Source organism: Saccopteryx bilineata, chromosome 1 (assembly GCF_036850765.1).
Source record: "Saccopteryx bilineata isolate mSacBil1 chromosome 1, mSacBil1_pri_phased_curated, whole genome shotgun sequence".
NCBI classification, from domain to species: Eukaryota; Metazoa; Chordata; class Mammalia; order Chiroptera; family Emballonuridae; genus Saccopteryx; species Saccopteryx bilineata.
This window is the reverse complement of record NC_089490.1, coordinates 344,964,902-344,974,323: the sequence shown is the minus strand read 5'-3', so window position 1 is coordinate 344,974,323 and position 9,422 is coordinate 344,964,902.

Below are 9,422 nucleotides of genomic sequence, written 5' to 3'. Positions count from 1 at the left end.
AGGCAGGTGGAGACCCAGACAGAGGAGACCTCTGGGCATCGGAACCCTTATCTATGAAATGCATTATCATGACATGGGTACCCAACTCAATAACGAGGGCTTGAGCCTCATCCGGTCTGATGCCCAGTAGGTGCTGTTCGCTGAACTGGAATCTGCCACCCTGCAACTCCTTCCTCAGGCATCTCCAAGCCCTACTTTCCTGAGGCCTGAGCCACCAGCTGGGGTCAGCAAGGTCAGTGGGCCTGATCCAGCTGTCAGCATCCTCCTCAAGGCCCTTTGATCTGCTGCCAGGTCCAGTGGCTGGAGCCTAGGCTGGCAGGCCCTGGCAGTGATGGATGTGCCTGCCTGGTGACCTGCTGGGAAACACATGTCCCCTCCTACAAGTCCTGAGGCCTCTGGCTGACATTGGAGGCCCCCAGCTTCCGCCCCCATGGCTCCCTGCTCACTCCCAGCCGTTTTGTCACCTGAGCCCCTCTATCTCCTGGGACCACTTCTAGGCTTTGCTCCCACTGTCTCCTCCTCCTGCAGAGTCACCAAGCCAGAGTCAAGTTCACAACGCCCGGTCTAATTCACAATGGCTCTCATGTGCAGTGCCTCATTTTATCCCCACCCCAACCACAGTGTGTGAAGCTGGTGCCACTGTGATGGTCCCCATCACACAGATGGAGCCCCAAGGCTCTGGGAGGCAAAGTCTGTGGCTGTCATTGATGAGCAGGGATTGGAGTGCTGGTCTGTCAGCTCATGTGCTGTGAGGCTCGGCTGAGAGGATTCTAGAGGCTCAGAAAGCCCTGGAGTAAAGGGGCTGAGAGGAGCCTGGGGAAGTGATTGCATTTAATCGAAACTTCAGAGGAATTCTCAACTCAGGGGAGTCACTGACACTCTGAATCTCAGAACAGAGGAATTCCTTGCCTGGGAGGACTCTTGGTGGTCACTGAGCCCACCCACTGAACTCCCCAGTAGCTTCTAGCCCTTGCTTGAACACCCAGGGACAGGGAGCTCCCTCTCTCTAATTGGTGTCAGCCCCTGCCCAGTGGGACAGCTGTGACTGGAAGAATGTGACTCTTACAGAGCTGAGGGCCCTGCACCTCCCTTAGAGCCTGGAGACAGCAGCCAAGGCACCCTGGGTCCTCTTCCTTCCAGGCAGGAACACAGAGCAGGCGCGGGTGTGGGGCAGTCATCTGGGGCTGGGTGGGGAAGACAGAGGCCCAACTCAGGTCAGGAGCGCTGGGGAGGAAGTGCAGCCCCAGCTGCCAATGATGTGTGGCCCCCACTAAGTCCCTGCCCCTCTCTGAGCCCCAGTTCCCCATCTGGAAATGGGAGAAGGCAGCTGAGGGGTTGACAGGCTCCTGGCCCGTTCCATGTGGCCACCGTGAGGGGCTGTGGGAACCTCAGGTGACCTTTGGCTGCCCTCATCTCCCTGGGGGTTGCTTCGCCAGCGGCTCCTTCCAAGCACTGATTAACAGCTGGGGTGCACCTGGCGGGCAGATGTCGGCTCCTCATCACCCTTGCTGATCCTGCGTGTGCACGCACATGAGTGTGCATCTGTGTGCATGTGTCTGTAGATGTGTGTGCACACACAAATATGAGGGTGCACTGGGGAGTGGGGAAAGCATCAAATGGGGGTGCAGGGACAGGGCTGGCATTGCCAGGTTTATGGTGGGACCCTGGGAAATCCCTGTCCAGTGTGCCTCGGGGCCCCCATGGCCCTGAGCAGTGCACGTCAGAACGTGACCTCAGCAGCTCAGGGCCTGTGGGTGTGCCTGAACGCACCCTCTTTCCTGGCCTGGGGGGTCAGCCAGCAGAGAGCTGGATCTCCGCAGATGGGCTGACTTGTGAGGAGGCATGAGGCCGTCTTGGGAGAACACGGAAATGAAAGCATTTGCTGAGAGCTAAGGGAGCCTGGTGTCGGGGTTGGCAGAGGGGTGGGCAGAGAGGTACGACTTGGTACCAGTCCTTGCCCACGTGTGCTTATGAGTCTGGTTTGGGGTGCAGGGAGAAGGCACTGGCTCCCCTGAGACTCAGCACAGACTATCTCAATGACCCTGGGAGTTAGGGTGGAAATCCCCATTTGACAGAGGAAGAAACAGGAATCAGGGAACCTAGCCAAGGTCCCTCCACCCCCAGCAGGGCTGACTCCTAAACCAGCACTTCCTTCACATGGGACTGGGGCAGAAGTCTTCCCCAGGGCCCTGACAGGAGTGAGGGAGGGGCTCAGGCCGGGCCCTGCTGTCCTGAAAACTGGCGTCCCCAACTCCCGCTGGCCTGACTGGGCTGACAGCTGACTATTTCCTAATAGACTAAGGCTGGGAGGAGGTCAGGCCGCACTAGGGAATCTGGGAACAATTTGATAATTAGGCAAGAGGCCTTGACAAGCAGCCTCTGTGGGCTCCATTAGGGGGCCCTGGGGAGGCCTGCGGTGAGGTTGGCCACCTGCCAACTCTTACCCTCTGGTCCCCCACTGCCCTCCTGCCCACTCCTTGCCATCCCCAATAGTCCCTTCTACTGGGCCCCCATAAGCCCCTGCCAGTATCTCCTGGCCTCTGCTGTTCCCTCCCTCCTGATTCTAGTGCACTAACAGCTCTGATTGAACAAGGGGGTGGCCTTCATCCCTCTTCAAGCCTCAGTCACCTTGGATGGACTCCTCCACAGCCCTGTGAGGCCAGCCTTCACGCCGACCAGAAAGGGCAGCACTTTGCCCGAGACCACACAGTGAGGCTGTGAAGAGCCACAGCTGAGCCCAGGCAGCTCTCCCCACCACTGCAGTGGGGGGCAGAACCCCATAGACTCAGAGCAGGCAGGGCTCCTAGAAATGACGAGGCCGCTCTCTTCCCCACCTAGCCCCACTTCACAACCAGTCATCGGGCCACAGAGCCAGACCCCCAGAGAGGTGAGGGGCACTGGGGGTATAGCCAGCTCTGCCCCTTGCTGTGAAAAGCCAGTGGGCCTGCTGAAAGTTAGGCTATGTAAAAAAAGCTGGGGACCCATGGTTAAGACAAAAAAGGCCACATTGGGGGTTAGCCTGTCAAACAATGGTCGTTGGCACCACTTCAGTGCCAACAGGAACCCTCGACTTAGGGTATAGTGAAGAAAGAAACTTTATCCACTGCCAAACAGCTCAATTGTGATATAGCACACCCATGAGGCAGCCCCTCTCCCACTAAACAGCTCCGCTCTGCTCCATGCTGATCTGCTTTGCACTGAGCTAGTCTGCTCTGCTTCTGCAAGACATCTTCCATATTTCATCCCAACCAAGGAGATTTAGTCTTCAATCTCCTGTGGAAAGGGAAAGTACACTCTCCTAGTTAGAAGGCAGCTAGCTGGCTTATATGGATAGGAGTCTCCTCTCTTGGTCCCTGATTGGTCCAGCCTCACACAAATGAAGACTCTAAATTCTCATAGTTTGATTGGTCCAAAAGGGACTGGATTGCTCGAAATAGAGCTACTCTGATTGGCCAGATCTGTGCAGCTCCGATTGGATAGGGAAAGCCTCAGTCTTGTTGGTTGAAATAGGATTTCAGGAACTCCTTTAGAAAGGCAGGCTCAGATGGCAAAAACACAGTACTCAGGCAGTTCAGTGCAGAGGCAGGGAATTTAGCACAGAGGCCTCTCCATGAAATGCAACTTGCATAATATGCCCTTGTTGGCTATGCCTAGAATTGGCAGCTAGGCAGTGCTTTTTAATTTGAGCCCAGTTAGCCACCATGGCCCTTCTTGGTAGGAGTCTTTTTCCTCCCTCAAGATTCACACCTCTTACTGCCCTCAACTCTGGAAGGGAAGAGGATTTATATGGGGGCAGATATTCCCACCCTCCCCGATTTCTAGAACCTTGGAATGACCCAGATTGGGCCAGGGACCTATCTTCTGAGGATGGAAAAAGAAGCTTGGGCTACTGCTCCTCCCCTCCTAACATCCATGGAGAGCTCCTTCCTCCTCATGCCCTGCCCTGCAGGTGGTGGCTGGCAGGGGATTTAGGAGGAAGTCACCATCAAGGCCTAGCACTGGAGCTAGAGCAATGGATTATTAATGATCATCAACAGTGTTGCTGAGTCCTTCACTGAACCTTCACAAGAATATGGTCATTTGACAATCCTATATATCCTAACAAGATTAATATCGAGTATCCTTTCTGGAAGCTGATGCTCAGAGTTTAGAGACTTACCCAGTAAGCCATTGAGTAGGTGGCAGAATCGGATGTTCAGAAGACCCCTCTGACCCAGGAATCCATGATCTCCCACCCTACCCTGCCTCCCACCATCTGGTGTAACCCTTGCTGAGGGGCAGCTGACCTGGAGTGGTGTGGTGGCGGAAGGTGCCTGAGGACAAGCAAGGGGGCAGGAGATTTATTTGATCCAGAGTTGGAGGATGGTAGGCTGGCTCTGACAGACGATAATGGAAGGAAGGGCATACCTGAACAAAGGTGTGGTGGCTTTCAAGTCCCAGGCATGTGTGGAAAACAACGGGGTGGTACATACTGGTGGGAAAGGTCAGCCGGGCCAACGGCCAAGGCCTTGAATGCAGGCCGAGAGATATGTTTTACTTGGAGACCAGCCACGCCTTCAGGTCAAGGCATGTTGTTCTGAAGCTGTCTTAGCACAGCTCAGAGCCCTACACAGGATAGGTGCTCTCTAAATCTTCAAGGTTTGTCAGACAAAGGTCACTTTTCCTCCAGGGGGACCATGGGGAGCACAAGGCTGTCTCCATAAAGCCTCTAGCCAACTTCCATGTTAAAAAGCATTTGATGGCTCCTGTGCCAATGACTCACCAGTAGGGGTGGGTGGGTGGATGGAGGACAGTCAGGATTGGAGGGGGTGATCTTCCCTCCCTCCGTCTGCCTCTGTTCCTGTGCTACTTTGGCACAACCAGCAAAACCAGGAGCTTTTAGCATGGTGAGGCAGGACAGGGGTGACCCAGGGCAAAGGGGGGCCCCCAGCTAGGAGGCTGGGCCCTACTCCTGTCCCCTGGAGCTTCTGGCCCTCTGTGCCCTCCACACCCTCCACTGGAGGCCCGGCCTCACCCAGATCATTGGCAGTAAGACCTGAGTGTTTCCAACCTTTTATCTGGTAGCCAGATCCTCCGGCCCTGTGGGGTCCTCCCCTTTCTCCTGAACCCTTTCCCGGCCCCGGGACAAACACAGCTCCCCTGGTGTTGTGGGTCCAGCATTAGGAGCCCAGGGCTGGGCAGCCAACCTCAGAGCCAAGAATCACAAGCTCAGCTGGAGTGTGGGGCCTGGGAAGTGCTCGCCCACAGAGGTGATGTTGAATCTGTTCATGCCCCCTCTTTGGGTGTCAGAGTGATTTATGTGCAGATGCTGAGAGAGAGGCTGGGGGAAATAAGCAGTCTCAGGGCACGTTCCTCCCACTCCTCACTGGCCGCAGATTCCGGAGAAAGGGAAAGGGCCTCACTGCTGTGTGACCTCGGGAAGGTCCCTTCTGTCTCTGGGCCTCCTCTGCCTGTGAAATGGTCTGAAAACCAGCCTCAAATCACAGAACTGCCAGAAGGCCCAAGTGAGAAATTGGATGGCAAGCACACAGCTCAGAGCTTGGCATGGGGCGGGACACCTTGAGCCCGTGCTTCCAAGGATGCTGCGACTCTCCGGCTCTCTTAGTCTGATGCTGCTGGCTTCTGACTTCATCTCTCATCACTCCGGCCACCGTAGCCGCCCTGGCCCCAGGGAACCTTGCCTGGAAGCTCCCCCACCGTGACCACAGGGCTTGCTCCTATCCCTTAGACAACCTCAGTAAAATAGAATCCTTCCTCACCAGCACAACCTTGCCCCTTCAGGCTGTTGAACTAACTTTCTCCTTAATATTTGCCACCAGCTGAAAAAAAAAAATTTTTTTTTTAATTTACTTGTGTATTGTCATTCCACCCAAAAAGAATATCAGTTCCAGGAAGGCAGAGGTTTTGTCTCTTGTCTACTGAGGAATCCTTAGAACAGTGCGTGGAATCAAGTAGATGCTCAGTAAACATGGAAGAGTGGGAGGTGGGGAGGGAGGGCATTAGGAGAAAGCGAAGATGTAGGTTGGCAACTGGCCTGGGAGACGTTGGGCCTGGAATGAGGGTTCGGCATTTGCCAGATGGCAGGGGAAGGGACTTGGGTCTGGGGCACAACTAGACCTGGAGACAGGCACAGACATGAAACGTGAACGTGAATGCAGAAGGGCGAGGAGGCCCGGTGGCTGGAAAGGAGATGATGGCGGTGTGTGTGTGTGGGGGACCGGGCAGGCTGGGCTGGACAGCGGGGAGCAGGCAGGATTGGAAAATAACAGTGTGTTCACCACATAATTCTTAAAAGATTAGGGGTAGTTTAAAAGGAAGGATGCAATAGAGGTCTTAACTAAAACCCCTTCGACTGAGTAGGAAGTAACTTATCAACCGCATGGTAACCTATATAATGACTGTGATTAAGATAAAGTTCAGCTCTGAACTTCCTGTTAACCACAGCAATAAAGGAAATAATGATGAGTTAAATACTTCGCATTATCCGACCAAAGAAATCACAGCAGTTTAAGACTTAGCTCTAAGAGTCATTAATCACGTGATGGAGCTGTCAGCAGAGAAGAGAAAGGAGCAGAAGAGCCCAGGAGAGTCAGGTGCTGTCATTGACTCAGAACATCATATACTTGGTGATGGGGCCTAAGTCATCACTTACATTTCATATTTGGGAAAACCAGGGCTCAGAGATGAGAAGTCACTGGCCAGGGTCACCCAGAACTGCTGGGATTCTAAGGACCATCCAACTTTGAAGACTTAGGGGTGAGGTAACCAGGGCAGTCACTCAGGGCTGAGGGGAGGGGAAGGTGGGAGAGGGGGTGATGGAGCCAGTCCGGAGCCAGGGGGAAGGCACTGATGTAGGAGACTTCCAGGAGAGGCTGGACCGCTCCAGTGCAGGGGCAGCAGCCCCTAGGGACCTCTGGAGCCACAGAACGGCAGTGGCTACCCAGCTGGGGCCGTCTCTGCCTGGAGAAGCCAGGGAGGGCTTCCCAGAGACAGAGGGTGTTGCAAGATGAAAGAATTTTCCAGTCTGCTCAGGGACAGGCAGGAGGAATGGCGTGGGCACAGGGTTGGAGAAGAGGAAGGAGACACACAAAGTGTGAGAAGTGTGGAGCTCAGGAGGAGGCGGGGGGACCCGAGGGGCTGAGTGCGTGTGGGTGTGGAGAGGAGCAGGCAGGGAAATTGGGTTGGGAGGCTAGAACAGAGGGCCCTCCACGCCAGGCTAAGGAGCTATGATTCGTCCTGCAGGGACTGGGGGGGGGGGTTATAAAACAGGAGTGCAGAGATAGGGGGTGTGTGCTAGTGTAGGGGTTCTCAAACTCCAGCGCCAGAACCGCCCGGAGCCCTTGCTAAAACACCAATTACTGGGCGCCATCCCGGAATGTCTGACCCTGTAGAGCTGGGGTGGGGCCTGGAGATACACATGTCTAACCCATAGGGTGGGAAATGAGGGCGACAGGAACACAGAGGACCCTTGTGAACTCAGGTCTGGGTGCCATGCTGCAGCCAGTCCGCAGGCGTCTGGCTGTGGAGGAATAAAGGGGGAGCCTGGGGGACAGCTGGTGCCCTGGGCCGATCTGGACGAGGTCTCCCTTCATAGACCGGCTGATCTGAGCCGTAGCTCTGCAGGGGGAGAGCTGATCCCCAGGCCTCTGTGTCCAGCCACCCACTACCCTCTATGACCTTAGACTAGTAACACCCCTTTGAGTCCAGGTCTCCCATCTAAAATGGCAATAAGAGTACACCCTTACAGAGCTGTTATGAGGTGCCGGGGGATATGAAAGCCGTATGTAAACTGTACACCCCTGAGCATGCATGAGCTGCGTTATTAGTATTACTACTTCTTGTACCACTTCCAGGAAGGGGAACCTAACAGGAAGACATGATGCTTCAACCCAAAAGAATATTGAATGGTGGCATTTCAGGCACCAGAACATGTTTGTGTAAAAAATATTTGTGATGGAGCCATAGGACATGTTGGGGGTGGGGCTCACACCCCTCTGTGATGTGGCTTCTGGCACGGGGCCGGGAGGAGGGCCACCGGGCGGGATCTGAACCCTGCTCCCTTCCGCCCAGACTAAATATTTGGGTTTCTCCTTCCCCGGCCTGGTGGCACCCAGGATCCCCTCTGGTTTGGCTGCTCTGTCTTCGGGAGCCCTGGGAGGTAGGGAGAACTCTGCCTCTGGGGCCAGGCAGACGGGGTGGCTGAGATTGATCACAGCAGGCCCTGTTCAGCCCAAAGGCCACCAGTCCCTCAAAAGTCAGAGCGTCATGAGGGAGTCTACCTCTGACACAGTGGGGCCTGGCTCAGCCCTGTTCCTCTCGGCCTCAGTATCCCCATTGGTGGAATGGGGTCGGGTCTAGGAGGGTTGGACAGGCTGACTCCTGAGGCTCCTTCTGGCTCTCTAGTGAACACAGCCTCTCTGAACCTTCCCCACAAAGCAGCCCTCAGTGAGCAGTGGTAAAGGATCAATCCCCCTGAGCACGAAGGTGAGAAGACACAGTGGCAACACAGATTAAGGTCCTTTACCAAGGATGCAAGGCTTCGGAGGGACTCTATATAACGGTGCATTTGGGGCGAGGGCCAAGCTTACATGAAAGCACCTCCAAATGCCACCATATTCCCCTCCTCCCCCCAAATAATAAACACTGGCCATTTGTAAGTGCCTGCTCTGTGCCCAGCACTATGGCAAGGGCTGAGCAGGAGCCCATAGACTCGTCCTGATGGGACCAGCCCAGGCATCAAATCCCAGCACCGTCATCTTCACGGTGACATTTACAAGGCTTAATCTCTGCCACAGGCTGACTGGAACCAATGACCTTACCCACTGTGGAGTCTAAGTTTCTAGGTTCCAAGGTATGTGGGCCTTCTGGTGGCACAGCCTTTGGGAGCTTTTTCCAGGGGAGAGAGGACATCCTGTCTGAAGCAGCCATGCCCCCCAGAAGCCAGGTCTGTGGGTCGAGGATGTGGGGCTCTGAGCTCTGCTACTCCAGCCTCAAACCCTCCAGGAAAGCTTGAAGTGCCCCCAACTTCCCCTGGGGCAGCCACAGCACAGAGCAGGTGCACAGGAAACATGGGCATAGGTGAGATGGGGCAGGGAAGCCCTTAGTGCAGGCCAGGTGAGCCACTGGGAGTAGAGCCAGTCGAATAGCCTTCTCGTTTCAGTTTTCTCACCTTTAAGTGGCATGACCCTGCAGGAGAATGGGAGACTGGCTGCCTCGCTGGGTGCCCACCAGTCACCAGGTGAACAGCACCCTCCAAAGGGCTAACATTTCCCCTGTGCCTGGCGGGCATTAATACAGCCTGGACCCAAACCCCACCCTTGGACCTGGGGGGCCATCTGCCCCTCAGGCCTTGTGATCTCACTCTATCTCTGGACCAGACCTGGTCTGGGTTCCAGAGAGACAGTGAGAGCAAGATGGCATCA